At 44.9% G+C, this 16,460-nt stretch overlaps 1 protein-coding gene across 14 annotated transcripts in view; it reads left to right on the forward strand.

Moving 5' to 3' along the window:
* Positions 1-5,603: 5,603 nt before the first annotated feature.
* The window catches only part of ELAVL2 (ELAV like RNA binding protein 2), a 103,251-nt gene continuing 92,394 nt past the window's right edge, over positions 5,604-16,460 (forward strand). For 11 of the 14 annotated variants that reach the window (XM_053932411.1, XM_053932415.1, XM_053932402.1 and 8 more), the window contains exon 1: positions 5,652-5,675. The gene's annotated coding sequence lies outside the window, so the exon portion shown is untranslated. Of the gene's footprint in view, positions 5,676-6,467; positions 6,520-8,426; positions 8,444-16,460 lie in introns of those variants that run through there. The other 3 variants (XM_053932408.1, XM_053932410.1, XM_053932409.1) reach the window with 3 other exon arrangements.

A 16,460-nucleotide genomic window follows, 5' to 3' on the forward strand; every position in this document is an offset into this window, starting at 1 on the left:
AAGCAGCATTAAAAATATTGATTGTATTCTTGCCTTTCATTGTCTCTTTGACACAAGGTTATTTCTCCTCACATTTACACAGTGTTTTGCTGGCAAGGTCACTTCAGGCTCTGTTTACGTATTCCCCACAAATTAGAAGGCACAAGGGCAAATTGTTATAGTTGAGTTCTCTGGCTTGTGAATTTCATCAAAATGACCTGCCTTCTTGTGAACTCTGAAATGCATCTCAAAAACCAAGTGATTTTCTGATTCAGGGACAGCCACTTGGCAGTAATTTGTGAGTGCTGAAACTGCACAGTGGACCTAAGTTGCTGAACAGGTTTGGCCTTATCCACATGTGCCTTATGCTTTTCTCTCACATTACACTCTGGTTTTGTTCTCTGCCACATCATTAGAAAAGCCACCAGATCTCAGGGACAAGCAAAAAGGTGTATCTAACAAAGTGCGTGTGCCAAAGATGCTTTCCTGATTTTCCCTGATTCTGCCTTTCCTCTTGGCTCTGAGAAAGCTTACTCTCTTAATATCTTAAATAAATGACTCATCTTCTGGGTCCTTGTAACTGATAGCTTCTGCTATCAGATATGTTTAAGTGACAGGCTAAGGCCAAATACATGTGGTTAGATTATCAGAGAATAGATGTAGTCTTGCCTCTGTGCACTCCATTTAACAAGTCTGAGTGGTAAATCTTTAGGTTTCTGTTCAGGTTTGGGTTTCTCTTGGCTTAAGTACCTTGTGTTTCATTAAGAAATAGTTAATCTTGTCTTAATTTATTATTTCAAGAAGATGGAAAGGTAGCCTTAGTGGCTATAATTAAGTAACTTAATGGTTTACAAGCCTATACAGTTACTCTGGGTCTTAAGAACCAATCACAAGGAATTAAATGCATGTTATAAACTCTTCTTTAGAAAATAATGCTCTGTGACCTTAGATTATATGCTCCAGTTGTATTCCTTTTAATTGCATTTTCTACAAAGCTTTTTTTCAAAAAAACACAGATCAAAGGTAAGCTGAACTCAGTCTAAAGTAAGTATTTCTGCTGGAAAAAGGCGGAGCTATAATATTTTATTCCAATGCCATTAATCAAACTAAAAACACAGTTTGAAACAGGATTTTTTTTTTCTCCTATAGACTATATAAGTGTGTGTACTATGCACTATTTCAAGTGAATAATTCCAAAGGTCATTACAGATTCTTTTCACACAAGCAATTAATTTTTGTTTAGCTGTGCTCACAAACACATGCTTGTATTGTCTGCAAGAGAATTGTGCTTTCATGTGAGCTTGACTGTGTGTATTAGAAATCACAGTGCAGATCCTTCTCCTGCAGAGGAAATGGGGAATTGAAAATAAGCTGCTGCAGTTTCAAAGTGAAAATGTTTTGTCCTTTGTAAAGAACTTGACAGCCAAATGGATGGTTTGTTCTGGGACTCAAAGATATGTCATAGCAGTGGAACAGACAAGATACCTCCACTCCAGTTCAGGTACTGCTGGGACAGTGATTTGGGATTAGGATTTTTTTAAGGTGTTTTTATTAAAACAGCATCAGGTAAGAGAAACCTATTTCTCTTTGCTAAAAAGATCCCAAAGACAGTTTACTTCACTGGAATATCAACAACATGCCGGCTGCTGTGCCACCTGAATTTCAATTTCTTAATTTACAGCACAGATAAAATAGAATAAAGCTCGATCTCTGCTGCTCTTTACACTGGGCTTGTCTTATCAAGCATGAAGTCTGGCGCATTGCAAAGCTATTCAAGTCGTTATCTGTTGAGGACCTCTTGAACTATCTCTATCTCTGCAGTGTGGTGATAAGACAGTTGTTTCTATAGCTGCAGTGTCTCTATGGGCCTCAGTCTTCTTTCTGTGCAAACTACAGCTTTGTCACTGTGCCCTGATGCTGTCACTTTCTCTGTTGTGCAGTAATTCGATCCAAGCACAAGAGAGGTTGATGGCAGCAACTGACTGGCAGGTGACACAGTCTTATTTTACAATTAGATGTGCATTTCACCGCTGGAAATACAAATCCTCAATAAAAGAAAATACCTCAGCTATGGTGCAGCAGCAATCTGCCTTTTCCTGGTCGCAGTTAGAAACAAGTAAATATATAATAGCTTAGATAAATTGACAACTTCTTTCAGGTACTAATTTTTTTTTCCAGACAAAGGTTCCACAGTTGTCTCTAGAAAATCTGAGAAGTTGTGGTTACCTATTGTGGAGATACCTTTCTGGAAAAAAAAAAGTGAAGCACCCCCCTTTCCTTTCCCCATTTAAATGCTAACCACTTTTTGACAATATTTTTTATGAAAATTCAGACATTGCTGTGTAATAGAATAGAAAATGATATAGTAGCCTCAGTTGCAGTGTTCATACTACTGCAGTTTTGTACAATGTCTATGTCTTATGACCGAAGAGAGGGTCAGAGAAGTAGGTAGAACAATCCCACACCCATACTGAAGGCCATGAAGGTATGTTTTACCCCAGGAAGTGTGTGTCTCAAGACTTGGTGTGAAACCCTCATGCATGTCAGTGTTTGTGAAAGTAATGCGAACAGACATAAGTTACCCCTGGGAAAAGAACCCTCAGAATCCCGGGGGTTCAGTAACACACAGGCACAACACACATACCATCCATATGACGGCACCCGAACACCACGAGTTAAGAACCATTTGTCCGGAGTGCTCGAGAGGGAGTGCCAAGCCCACACTGATATCACGTACAGTATCGAGGTGTTTTCCTGAGGGTAGGGAGGGGAGATTCCCCTTCCCTGGGAGCGGCCCTTACGCAGACGCGCCGGGGCCGTGCCGCTGTCCGTGGTGCTGAGGCGCTGGCCGCGCGGTTCGCTGCCGTACCAGCCCCTCCCGTAGGCAGCAGGCGCTTCTTCGCTTGCTTTCTTTCTTATTTTTTCACTTTCATTAAAAAAATATTTTAAAATAATAATATTTTTTTAAATCCCCCTCTGTGCTAGCCGGTAAACATTTTCTTCCAGCGCAATTTGCTGCTTTTACTGCCGTTCCTTGACCACTCAGTTCCAGCCAGAGGATTCAACAGGGTTCAGCACGCCTGAACAACCAGTGCTCTTCTCTCCTCCTACTTCTCTCCTTCCATGTCCAACGCCTATTTAATAACCCATACACGTTTTTGCTAAAGGCTATGTCCAGATAGCCAGCTACTGCTAATCATAAAGACTTATTTTCAGACGTATTACTTAAACAAAGGGGAACTTCACAGGAAAGTGTTTTTCCAGGGAGAATGGAAAAATTTAGCTTTCCTTCTGACATTGCTGGAATCAAGGGTCTCTGAATACACATCAGAAATGAGAAAGGCCAATGACAAGGCAATTTGCTAAAACAGCTATTTTCTGCCTAATTTCACTTTAGCACTGTGTATTGACAAACATGACAGATGTGAGTACATTATTGGTAGAGATACTAAGCCTTGAAAGAAAATGCATAAAGTTTGGATTTTGTCTCTAAAAGCTGGTCACTAATTATAGCTGGAAGATTGTTCCTTTTGGGTGGAGAGTGTTGGGAAGAAGATGGAATCAGGAGTCCTGAATATCAGACCTGACAGGGAAGCTGCTGAGAGCATTTAATTTCCTAAAAGTTCGGAAGACACTCTTCTGGTTTCTAACGGCATACATTTTGCATTTTGGCATCCACTTTAAACAGAGTTTCTTTAGTTCTAAAACCAGGTGTGTATATATGCCGTTTTAAAATTGGGTGGGGCGGGGGCAGAGGAGGGAAGGGCCTGACATGTTTGGGTGTATTGAGTGAATGCATCAGACTGCTTAAGAAATCATCTAAATATATATTTTTTTAAATTTTCTTCCTTTGTCTCTTTTTATACATTAGCGATGTTCTCCTAAGGAACACTTTTTTTGCTCAAACACATGAAGCAAGAAAGTAATAAACAACTAAAGCTAGTAATTCTGAAAACAGAAACATTGTGCACAGTTTTTATAGATATTTTCTACTTGGTAGAACAAACAATACTTTCAGTACTTTATTTCAGATATATATATATATATATATATATATATATATAATATATAAGACTTGTTGATAGATGTTCCTATAAAATAAAGAACTTGAGCAGCTTAATTTTGGTATCATTAAGAGAAACAGAAACAGTTTTGCTGTATCAAAGGGTAAAATTTGCCATAATTAAACAAATCTGAGCCTCAGACATAAGCTGAGAAAGTGTAGACCTTTCTGAATACTTACACTGCTAAGAGCACAATTTATACATACATCCAGAAACTGTGTGTGAATAGACATCACTTCATGTAGGATCTTTGTATACACAACTTTGAGAAAGTAGGCATCCCCACCCCATTCCTTATTCAGTTCTTGAAGCTAGTAGTTTGGTACTAGTTCCGCCAGGGAGTTATTCACCTTTTCAGAATGCTGCTGATTTAAAACGTTGGTGATACATTGTTAATGATCAGATTGTGTGTTCTAGAAAAACATCGGATGCATAAAGCATAGAACTAATTATGTAAAATGCAAAATCAATCTCTGTATACCTCTCAGTTTTTGTCACAGTAGTTGGGTAGGGAGATCATAAGAAAGAGATGATACACAATTCATTGTATTAATCACTTAAAAACACACAGGGACACTTTTGTTGAAATGCTATGTCTCTGTTTGAAATCACATGCCTCTAGTTTTGTGCTCGCTACACGCAAATATCAGAATAGTCTAAATAAGCATTTGCTTTCTGCAGGGTGTAAGGGCTTTGCTATTGGAAATACATGACACACACTTGTGTTACAGAAGACAGAACAAAAGCCACATCTAGGAAACACTTTTGATTCTGAAAAGAAATGATCAAGTGTAGTGAAGGGCAAACAGTAGGCAGAGTAAAAGGCATGCTTCAGAATACCATGCAGGATTGTTTCTTCTGTACAACACCTCTTTTCTTTGCAAACATGTTTGCTCTGCAAGACAGGAATTGACTACATCATGAATAAAATCTCACTCCTTCCTTCCTTTCCTTCCCTTTTTCCTTCCTTCCAGAATGTTTGCTAGAAGTATTATTAATATATTATTATTGTTTAACACTCATTAATATATGCACTCCCAGATGGGCTAGAGCAGTCCATAGCCCGTAATAACAAACTTGGCACACGTGCGGGCAGCACTGGGAGGAGTGGGGGCATAAAAAAAAAAAAAAAAAAAAAAGAAAGAACAAAACCAAAAAAAGCCAAACAAAAACAAACGGACAAATAATACAAAAACAAACAACAACAACAAAAAAGAGGCCGCCTTCTCGGCAGCACTTCTTGCGAAGGGATGGTGGCACCGCGCGCCAGCCGCCCCGGGCACGCCGTGATGCACCGCCCCGCGTCCACGTGGCTGACGGAGCAGGCGGCAGCGGCCGCGCCACCGGAGCAGCGCCCGGCGCCTCGCGGGCCGCGCTGGGAGCGGCACGGGGCGGCCGCGGCTCCGCGCCAGGCCCGCCCGCACGCGCGGAGCCGACTCCGCACGGCGCAGCGCACGCTGAAACGCGGCGCCATGCGCCCTACTGGAGTGGCGGCCCGCGCGGCCAATGGGCGACCGCCGCCTCGCTGGGGGCGGGGCAAGTGGGCGGTGGCCGGGCCAATGTGGGCGCGCAGCAGCGCTAGCAGCCTGCGTTGCGCCGGGGTGCGGTGACGCTGCCGCGCGTGACGCCGGGGTAGGCGTGGGGCGACTGCCTTGCGGGGGGCGGGCGCGGGCGGACGGACGCGGGACGGGACACGGCCGCCTCTGGGCGGACACAAGCCCCCCGCCGCGGCCTCGCGGCCGCGCCGGCGGGCGCGGCACGCAGACGCACGCACCCCGGCGCGGTGGCGGGCAGGAGCCGGGCGGCGGGGCTGCTATAAATCTGCGGAGTGGTCCGCCTCCCTGCGCGGCACGGCGCGGCGCAGCACCGCACGGCGTCGTTTCCCCTCACCCCCCCGCATACTCCGCGATGCTGCAGTTGGCTCGCGTGGCGAGCCGTTAGGAAGTGACCAGCAGGGAGGGAGGGAGAGAGAGAGAGAGAGAGAGAGAGAGAGAGAGAGAGAGAGAGAGAGAGAGAGAGAGAGAGAGAGAGAGAGAGAGAGAGAGAGAGAGAGAGAGAGAGAGAGAGAGAGAGTGAGTCTTTAAAATCGCCCTTCCATCCTTCTTTTCTTTGTTCCTTCATTTCTCCCTCCCCTCGTTTTGTTCCATTGGGTTGCGAAAGGAGGGTCGTCCTGTCGCTCTCCCCCTTTTGAGTTCTCTCGTTTTAATTTTTTAATTTTCCATTTTTTTAAATTTTTGATTTTTCTCCCCTAGTGTCGGACTGTTGGGGTGGGGGAGGGGAAAGGATTTTTTTGGTTTTGGTTTGGTTTGGTTTTTCTTTGCTTCCTTTTATAACTGTCAGCAATTTAGCTCTTGTCTGTTTTCTTCAGAGAACTATCCATCTGCCTCTTATTCCTGATCGGGAGAGCTGCATCGTTACTTTTTTTTTTTTTTTTTTTTTTTTTTTTTTTTTTTTTTTTTTAGCTGAGGAGTGGAAGGTAAGTTATGGCTTGATTTTTTTTTATTACTGTGTGCGATAGGGTCCACGCGACCCATTCCAGAGGTGCATGCATTGTAAAATTATGCTGATCACCTGCTGTGTTTGCTCCATATTGACGCGGTTGGTGCCGACGGCACTAAGTGAGTCTGTTCGTGGCTATGGCAGCATGCCCGCGGAGCTGAGTTGCTGAAAGTGTTTGCAGCGTGGGGAGGGCAGCCGCTGAAACTGGGGGACCGCACCGCGCCCACGCAGGATGGCATGCGCATCCCTACCTGGGCTGGCCCAGCCCAGCCGCAAAGTTAGCGTGACCGCGCCCGTCCAGCTGCGGATACATCTCCTTGCGGGAAGTATCCGAGGGGACGGACCCGCACCGCGCTGGTGAAGGGAGACGGTATCACTTTGAGGAGATAAACTCGCGTTTTCAGATTAGCCGGAATAAGGCGCTCCGCGCCTAACTGCATTAGCCGCACGGCATTTTTTTTGCTTCGGGGCTGGGAAGCGACAGCGTGGCACGGCGCACAAAGGCGCGTTCGGCAGTATTGTCAGCGGGTGCGGAGGGCGGGCGGTGAGCTGAGGAAAGCCGCTGAGCTTTCCCGGAGAGAAGTCTATTACCGTCAGGCGGGTGGACCCGTGTCTTTTCGTGGGGATGAATAACCCGCCGCGGGAGGGGATGCGTCCCTTTGTTCCGGGCGTCGGGGCACAGCGCGGCGGTGCATGGGCAGCGTGGGCGGGGCGGCCCCGATCTCTGTCCGTGGTCCTACCAGGGCGGCGGGGGACACGGACAGCGGTCGCCGATGTGCGCGGAGAAAGTTTCGTCCGGCAGCCATGGCAGGGATCTCAGGGGGGCTCCGGGCAAAGGGTTGGACGGAGAGTCCCGTCTTCGGGCGCATCCCCCGTCCTCTCGCCCTCCGTCCCCGCGGTGGTGGGAGGGTCTGGGCAGGAGGAAAAGGCGGCGATGGTAAACGCTGGCGCTGCAGATTGTGCTACCGGCAATGACCGGCCCCGAGCGCTGCCATTGTTGTTTAATTTCTGCTGCTGCCAGCACGGTACACCGTACACCCATCTATTTCACATACGAAAATAACTAATGTGATATCTGTATGAGCGAGGCAAATGGATAGATAGTTAAACCTCAAGTAATTTTCAAGGACCGGCGGTGAGGCGGTGTATTTTGCCTAGTCGTGGGAGGGCGGGGGACATGCACTCCCGCGGGGACGGGACCTTCCCCCCGCCAGCAATGACAGCCCTTTGGGCACTCGCTGGAGCGCTACCGGCGCGGAACCAGCCGCCCGCAGGAGCGCAGCCGCGGTGCTCGGCAGCCGAACCTTGCGGGGGGCGGAGAGGGGTCCCCTCGCTGTCGGGCGCCTCCAGGAAACGGGACGGTGCTGTCAGAGTGGCTAATGCGCGTCGCAGCTCACGAAGCGCTCGCTGCCGCTGCGCCCCTTCGGGCGGGCGGCCTGGGGACTCGTTCGACCCGCCGAGGCGTTTCCGGAGAGGAGGCAGCGTGGAGCCTCCGGGGCTCGACACTTTACAGGGAAAGACGGCCAGTCGGGAAACCTTCGGGAGATGGGCAAGCACTGTAGGTATCCTGCCTCTGACCCTACTGGGGACGGGGAAGGCAAGCTCCCGCCCTATCCTGATGAGCAGACTCCGCTGCCAGGCTCTTCGCGCCGCCCAAGGTGCTCGGCAGTAGTCGCGGAGTAGTGCCCGCCCGGCCTTGGCTCCGCGAAGTGCTCGCATTGCCCGGGGGCGCGGCCCTGTGGGCGCGGGCTTCTTGAGTGGCCGCCGGCAGTGTCACTCAGGCAGTGGCCGCGGAGGCGGGCTGTGGGGAGCCTTTATCTGCCCGTCATCGAGCTAGTCCTCTCTGTTGGCAGCAGGGCGAGTGTGGGACAGTGGGGTGGCGGAAGCACCAGAGACATCAGGTGAGGCGGATGCGGGGCGCTGCGCCGCTCCCTCGGGTAGCAGACACCTTTCCCCCACTCTGCTCCCAGCCTCGGACGGCAGCAGCGGTAACCAGGCTCCGCGAAACTTGCCGCTCCTACAAGACAGCGAGCAGACGGACTGCTGGTCCCGGGCTGCTGAAAGAGGGGCGGGTCGAGGGGCTGGGAACGGAGACGGGGCTTACGGGGAACCATGCAGAGGCGCGCCGGGACGCCAGATTCGCCCCGGAGGAGGAGTGGAGGAGAGCTGGAGCCGGAGCGGGACTGTAGCCCGCGCGGGGAGCACAGCGGGAAGGCAGGGTGGCCTGGGCTAGTGGCCGCCGGCGCATGGCCAGGGTACCCACCAGCAAAGGGTAAAGGTAAATCAGCGTGTGCGAAGACCTTCATCATCCCCTACTGCTGTAAGTGAGTGGTGGCTTTCCGTCAGTACTGGCTTGTTGCGGTCTGGGTTCCAAACTCCGAGATAGTGGTGGTGTTAGATTAAGAGGGGCTTCTTGACAGTTGCGGAGAGTGGATTTTTTTCTGCGAACGGTTACTTCATCCCCTTCCGCCTGTCCCATACTAGATGAGTTTAATTGCTTTTTGCTTTAACCTTCGGGCTTTTCTGACTTTGTCCCGCCCCCCTCCCCCCTTTTAGTGGTGATAATTGGGTGCTTAAACACTTGTCCCCAGGACAAAACATTGTTCAATAAACCGTTTGTTTAATCAGCAGCATCTGTCTGAATGACTTTCACCCCACCTATTTCCCTAGCGTGGCCCTACCTCTCGAGCGTCGTTCCCATTCTCCCCGCAAGCTGCACTCTACGCCTTGTTCGCGTCTGACTTTGCTCTAACCGGAGCGCTTATGTCCACCGTAGTGCATCTGCCGCTTTCTGAGCGCGCTCTCCGGCGCGGCGGAGCCGTGGGGCAGCAGAGGGCCGCGGGTGGAGGGCGCAGGCTTGTGGCTGGCTGCGGAGGGGTTGTAGGGCTGCTCGCCGTACCTGCGGGGCGCGGAGGGAGCCGAGCTGGGTGAGGCCGACGGGGCTGCTTGGCTGGCGGCAGCGCTCCCTCCCATGGAAAAGGCGCGGCGGCCCCGGCGGAACACCCGGTCCTGCCTCGTGCCGGCCCTCCGCCCCCCCGCGCCCATGGAGAGGCGGTGCGGAGGGTCCCGCCTTGCCAGTGGGCCCTGCTGGGCTGGGGAGTTCCCGCGCTGGAGAGAGGCGCCGGTGGTGGGGGGATGGGAGGGTACACGGCTCAAATGCTTTGTTTTATTTCGGGGTTACGTCGCGCTGAGGAGCCAGTTGTTGCACCGGCGTGGCGCGTCCGTGCTTGGTCAGGCTTGAAGGGTCGTCACCCCGTCATCTCTGCTTTTTGCGCGGAACATTACTGAGGTTCGGTGTATTGCCTGCCTTTTTCACGTTGCCCTGCCCCGGAAAAAAAAAAAAAATCTTGCTTTGAGTGCGTGGAGAGTGAGTTGATTTTGCTTCAATTGCATAACGCTGATGATGAGAACTCGTAGAGCAGCCAGGCAGCTCGGTACCCCTTTAAGCTCGTTACCCCCTCGGTAGCATCTGTTTAAATTCAGGTGTTACATGTGAGAACTAGAAAATTGATAGTTATTGAAAAAAAAATCCAGAAACCATGCAAAATGTGCAAGAAGATTTGTGTTTATAAAATAGTCTTTGATGGTAGTTTATTCAATTGAAGCCTTTGAGACTAAAAGGTGTTGGCTGTAGTTCTGAAGTTTTGAAGACAGCCTTGGTTAATAAAGTTTAGTAGCTACTTAGGACCGTGTTCTTACAAGTGATACTGGATAAAGTTGTAGCACCTAATGAATTGAGTATTTCAGGATGTGTGTATTTTCTTGAAAAGTTATCGATTTTTTGAGCTGAAGAACTCCTTGCCATTTGACTTTGTCTTTGCTTTGATGGCAGATTTTATATTAAATTGGGGGGCCTAGGTGTTCCACTATGTGGGGACATTTGATTGAGGAAGGACAATGGTATTAGCTTTAGCTTCAATTTTCCTTTTTCAGTTCCATGAATTCTGAATCCTGAAATTATATTCAGGTTCTTTCATCTCTTTCCTCTGACCTTTCAGAAGTGTTGTAATAGGGGTGATAGCTCTAGCAGTGGACTTTGAACCTCATTTCTAGCAATAATGCATAAATAATTTTGTTTGCAAATATAAAATTGGCAATTCTATATACACGGTGTACAACGGAATATTACTTAACTGGAGAGAAATATAGATAGTTGAATTTTTTTCCATGATACATTATTGAGCATTTGTAACTACGGACACATTCTAATGACCTTGAAACTACTGAGGAATTTTATTAGATATATTCAAATCTGACCAAGCACATCTTTAATGTCCCTTTCAAATGTCTTCTGGTTGTACCCACACTGATACTTCTGCTTCAGCAATAGATGTCTTTATTTTATGTGGTTTTATTCTGGTGGAGTAGTTGATCTTTTCCATATGCAGTAGAGATTTTTAATTTATTTAGTCTTTGCAGTGGATATGTATTAAATATGCTCATATTTACATAAATATCTCCCTATTATTAGGGTAATCATGTTAGTGTAATATTTCAGCAAGTAAAATTAGTGTGACTTTACCATATTAATGTGGCATTGATTTTTATTCTTTTTCCTGGATTCCTTTTAATCGCTGTTTTTTAAATAGGAGGGAAAGATTTACCTGCTGCATTTCCAAAAATTGTGAACTAGCGTACTTAAGACTGAGATAGGTGATCTCGGTTTAAAAAAAAAAAAAAAAAAAAAAACCAAAAAAAACAACAGAAGACCTTGCAGAATATGTCCCAGGTTTCAAGATGACAGTATTCAAACAGTGAAGACCCAAGCTGAATTCTATGAAAGTTCTTGTAATACTAAGATAGAATTTTTGAGACAAAGCTAAGCATGCTTTAGTTGGGGACTAGGTAGGAAGTAGTAGTAGGTTCAGCTTTCTTGTGCTTTGTAAAATAAGCCAATACCCTTGCAGCTAGACTTTACAGTTAAAAATAGTTCAAGGATGTAAGCACAAGCTCCTGTCTTGTAATAGCAATTCAGAAATGCTGCTTTTATAGGTAAAACTCTTTGTCTTACAACATAGTGGCTTTTGATTATGTATGTGGCCAATGATGTTCTTCATAGCAGTAAAGCAAATCGTGAGCTAATGGATAAACTCAGTTTGTGATGAATATACAGTTCAATATTGCTTTAATGCCATCTTCACTTTTGCTGAAATGCTTTTCTAATAGGCTAGTGTGTGGAGAACACTGAGTGTTACCAGCTGTTGCTAACATTTGAAAAGTGTGAGAATGTTGCTTTAGTGCACAGATTTTTTTTCTGGCAGCCCCCAAATCAATTGAAAAATCATGACACTGTCCAGCAGGATTAGCTAATGGTGTTTTGGGTGTTGACATCTCTAGTTCCATTTCTGAAGGAAGCTGCTACATGTTTTTTTTGATCTTGCCTGTGTAAAATCTACCTAATTTGACACTCTCAGGAGGATTAGTACTGAAGAAGCTGTTGTAAGACAATTTGTAAGTTTTAGCTACTACAGCTGGTGAGCCAGATCAAGATGTTTTGTTACCTAATCCATACCAAAATTCTGAAAGTCGTACTGAGTCTCTGGTGGCTAAATAACACGAGTAGGCTTCTTGAATGATTGCCACTGAAGCTCAGACAAACTGCCAATACTGAGCAAGCTGCTTTTGCTCAGTATGAATTGTTTTCTATTTGTAGGGTCTCCTTGCATCTAATGCTTACAGAACAACATAATGCAATGCTAAATCTAACAGAATCTGTGATAAGAGACCTAATTGCTAGTTGTTGGTCTTCAGTGTATTTGGAAGAAGAGCATGTGTTTCACATAGACTTTCTGACCTACAGCTCTGCAGTAAGTACATCTTCAAAAGATGACCTCAGTGAAACACTTGGCTTTAGTAGTCAGTGTTTTTATATGGACTGCAGTTTTTCAGCTTTAAAATCAAGGAAAAGAGAAACAGCTCACAGCAGAAATCTGAAGTATGCTTTCTCAGAAACTTATTTAAAAATTCTAATGTCGTGTTAAGTTTTGGAAGTAGCTCACAGTCTAAATTTGAATTGGCTGGCAAAATATGTGGAGTTTTAAGAGCAGTAATTACATAATGTGGAAAATTGTAATGGGAAGAACTTACTTTCATATTTTTGAAATTTGTGAATTGGGAACAAGCTGAAGTTTTCCAGATGGAGATTAAACTAGTGTCACACTGTTTTTTATTCTGTCTGAGCCTCATGGTACTCCTGTACTTAAGCAACAGGAGTTTTAATTTGTTTTGGTAGTCATAGTAAGCCCCAATGTAACGAGGGTTTGAAAAAAGCTGTGGTTTCTTGATGAAAGTGGGGGTGAGAGGTGTTTAAATGTCCTAGCAGTGAGTGTGCCAGCCAAGGATCAGAGTGAGAATAATTTTAGGCAGTCTTGAACTTCACATAGAACATTGGTGATATCGATTCTTCATTCCCTCACACAGTTGTGATATTGCTGATGGCTCAAATAGTCCAGCTGCTGATCAGAAACTGCAGAGATTATTAGTCTCTAGATGAAGCTGTAAGATGTTGCAAGAATGAGTAGCTTGATTTACTGCAGTTAGCAAAAAAACAGGTATATCCATGTAAAGTCACTGTGGCTGCCCAGATGTTGCAGAAGCTAGAAAATACTGAGGTGGTGAAACAGATCATGTTAAGGATGTATGACACTTTACTTACTTCTTCAAGTGAGTGTGGAGTAGAGGTAGAAAGAAAGCATTATACAATGGAAGGTAACTGATTTGCCATAACATACTGTAAAGCGTGCATATGCAGTCTCATGAATACTTACTACCTAAGCACTGGCAAAAGAGGGAACACTTTAACACTCAAATACATTGTGAAACAGTCCACACAGAGGTAGGAAGGAGTACTCAGGGTGTCCTGGAATATTCACTGTGATGTGATGAGCAGCCTTTCTGTAGGTCTGTGCTGGCTGCATTTGCTTTCAGATTGCTCTGGATGAGTTTATTTAGCTAAGTCCTTACTCTGATTTAGCTGTATAAGCTTTATGTATTTTTGTGGAATGAAACTGCCATTGAATGATCGCTGGAGTAGTGATGTTCTTCTGTGCCTTAAATCTTGATGTCAGAAAGGAAGTTAGTAGGATTTGTTTTACAGAATGGATGAACAGAATTTTTCCTGGAAATTCAAATAAGTATTTAGAGGCAAATGCCTTAGTTGCTTCCTCTTACAATGGTTGAGAGAAGGAGATGCAGCCATGGAAAGGGAAAGGTAATGTCAATTGAACTTCTCTACCAGTAGTGTCCCTGCTGATTGTATTTTGAAATATTGTTATTACATATTTTTTCAGAAGTAGAATTATATACTAGAAGGGTTGGTTTGAGTTGTCTTTTCTGTGTTGTTTCTTTTTTTTTTAATTGCCTGTTGTTTATTATTTATATTGATGAAAAATTATGTAATATTAACTGGAAGGAGGTAGAGGAGTCGTCAGTTCAGAAGATAGTTTGGATACTCTGTACCATTTCCACCTAGCTGCATTGGCATGATGAGGTAGAGATTTCAGTGGGTTTTGCAGTTATTCAGACTCTACCTGCATGTCATACCTGCAAACATTTGAAATAGGCTTCTTAATCTGGCGTTGTCTCAAATTCCTAAATGAGTAGTAGATACGTTCCAAACATTCGCATTCATGGTACCTGAGTTTTTTTGGGAAAAACCTGTTTCTGAAGTCCTGAGCTTAGACTCGTCTCTCCATATACTGGGATTTGGACAGTCAGCCTTGGTGTCCAAGAGGCTGTTTCTGTGTAATGTTATGGAAAGATTGGAAAGATTGCTGTTAAAATACCTTAATGTAAATTAAATTGGCTAAGGATATATGTCATGGTAGTATCTGATGTTAATAATGTAACTATAAAGTGCCTTCAAGAAATGGTTCCCTGGGTTAGGCTTGGTGTCGTGGATATCAAAGTTTATGAATTAAATATCTAAACACCAGAAAAAGGGCAAGGGTTTGTCTGCCCACTCTTCAAACTTGGCCTTATAAGCTTGCTGCTTCTAGTTTTGTGTTTGTGGCATGTGATTTTTAGTTTCAGTAGCAAAGTGGAGGACTTCTCCATATCTTACTTGTGATTAACTTATTTTCTGAATGCATTCTTGAAGTTATGGTCTTAACCCTTACATGCTGCAGGAACAGCTATGCCTGGACTTCAGCAACATTAGTTTGGAGAAAGGTGTGCTGAATGGTGAGATAGTTTTTGATAGCTCATGGAACCAGTGGGGCAAAAATGTACTTGTTTGCCTACAGAAGTAGTTAAGGCTCCTTACACCACTGCTCTAGGTGACCTTGTGAGAAGTCTATGCAAAGTGGTGAGGAGGAGGAGGAGAAGGTGGTCCCTTCTATCTCTGGTCTGGTAAAGAGTGTTTCTCTTTCACAGAGAAAGGAAGATGGATGCAGGAGAGAGTTGATATTGTGGCCGTCTGTCTTGGCAGAGGAGAAGATTGTTAATGGGGTGTTTTGATTTCTGAAGTTGCTTTGAGCAGATGCATGCGTAGCCATTGCACTGAAATGGGCAATGTATTGCAGGAATGGTAGGTTATGTACTTTGTTTCCATTTTATTTTGTAATAACGTCTTTTTTTCGGTGCCATCCATTTTGTTTGTCCTCTTGAAATGCTGGAAAATTAATGCTGTGACCTCTGTTTTATCCATTAGCATTAAATTTCTTATGCATCAACCCAGCCCAGTGTAAAGGCAGAGCAAGATCTTGGGATTTATTTAAATTTTCTGTATCTACTGTTCATCTCAGTCTTGATCCAGCAAGCATAACTAGAGGTGGACTGGTTGCATATCACAGTTGACTTAAGAAAGGCTTTTAAATCTTAAAATCCTAGTACCTGCTATAATTGTAATTAAGGGTATTATTTTTACCTCTAGTAACACGTGTAGAAGTTTCATGAGACATCCTAGTGTGGTTCATTTCCACCCAAATAAGCATTAGAAGCTGCTTTCTGTTTCTAAAAGAGGGACAACTAAAGTCATAAATCTAAAACACCATATGCTGCTTGTAACAGACTATGTGTGTACTGCATGCATGCAGTAGAGAAGAAATTGGTGTATTAATGAGTTCGACTTTTTAATTTTTATGTGCTTGTACCTTGAGCTACAAGCCCAAATTGAGGTCCTGACCTAAAACTGCTATTGCTGATCTGGCCAGAGCACCCATTCTGAAGGGAACTGGAAAACTGCTGACAAAGTGAAGTGCATAAAGTGAAGAATACTGTAGAAGCTGTTTTTGCATTCAGATAGCTAAACTGTAAAACTTGGCATAGCAATAGCATGTGCCTTGGACTGCATCCATGGTTGAGCTGTTGGTAGGCAAGATGAGAATTACAGCCTCATTAACCGAGTAGCTGATTTTTTTCTGTAACAGTTGAGCAAACTGAAAGAAGATTAAATGGAGCCATGCTTGTCTTTTGCTAAAGTCTATTTTTATAAGAAAAGTGGTTCTTGTAGTGAAATGCCTCTGAACCAGTGCAGCTGAACAATATAAAACTAGCCATCATGGTGAAGATCAGTGGTGTTTTTTTTTTTTTTTTTTTTTGGACATACCTCTGGTGATCAAGAATCCCTTCTCTGCTGAAACTATAACTGGGCTGTAGGTTTTCTTTTTTTGTGTAGAAGGTTTCATGTGCAACTCAAATGTTTGAGATGGTGACTGTTTCTGCGTTAAATGGTATAACACAGATGACACATTCAAAACTTTGAGCAACCTGATCTAGTGGAAGATACCACTGCTGATGGCACAGGTATTGGAACTAGATGATTTGAAGATTGGTTCCAACCCAGATCATTCTGTGAATCTACAATGATTTTCTGTGCAAGTTTGGTAGTGTTAGAAGTGTAGAACTAGCTATTAGAAGAGGTGTAGATACTGCAGACTTTTTCTATGGCAAAAATAAGGCGTGTTTTTCTTTTGTGGA

This window comes from Vidua chalybeata, chromosome Z, assembly GCF_026979565.1.
Source record: "Vidua chalybeata isolate OUT-0048 chromosome Z, bVidCha1 merged haplotype, whole genome shotgun sequence".
NCBI lineage: Eukaryota > Metazoa > Chordata > Aves > Passeriformes > Viduidae > Vidua > Vidua chalybeata.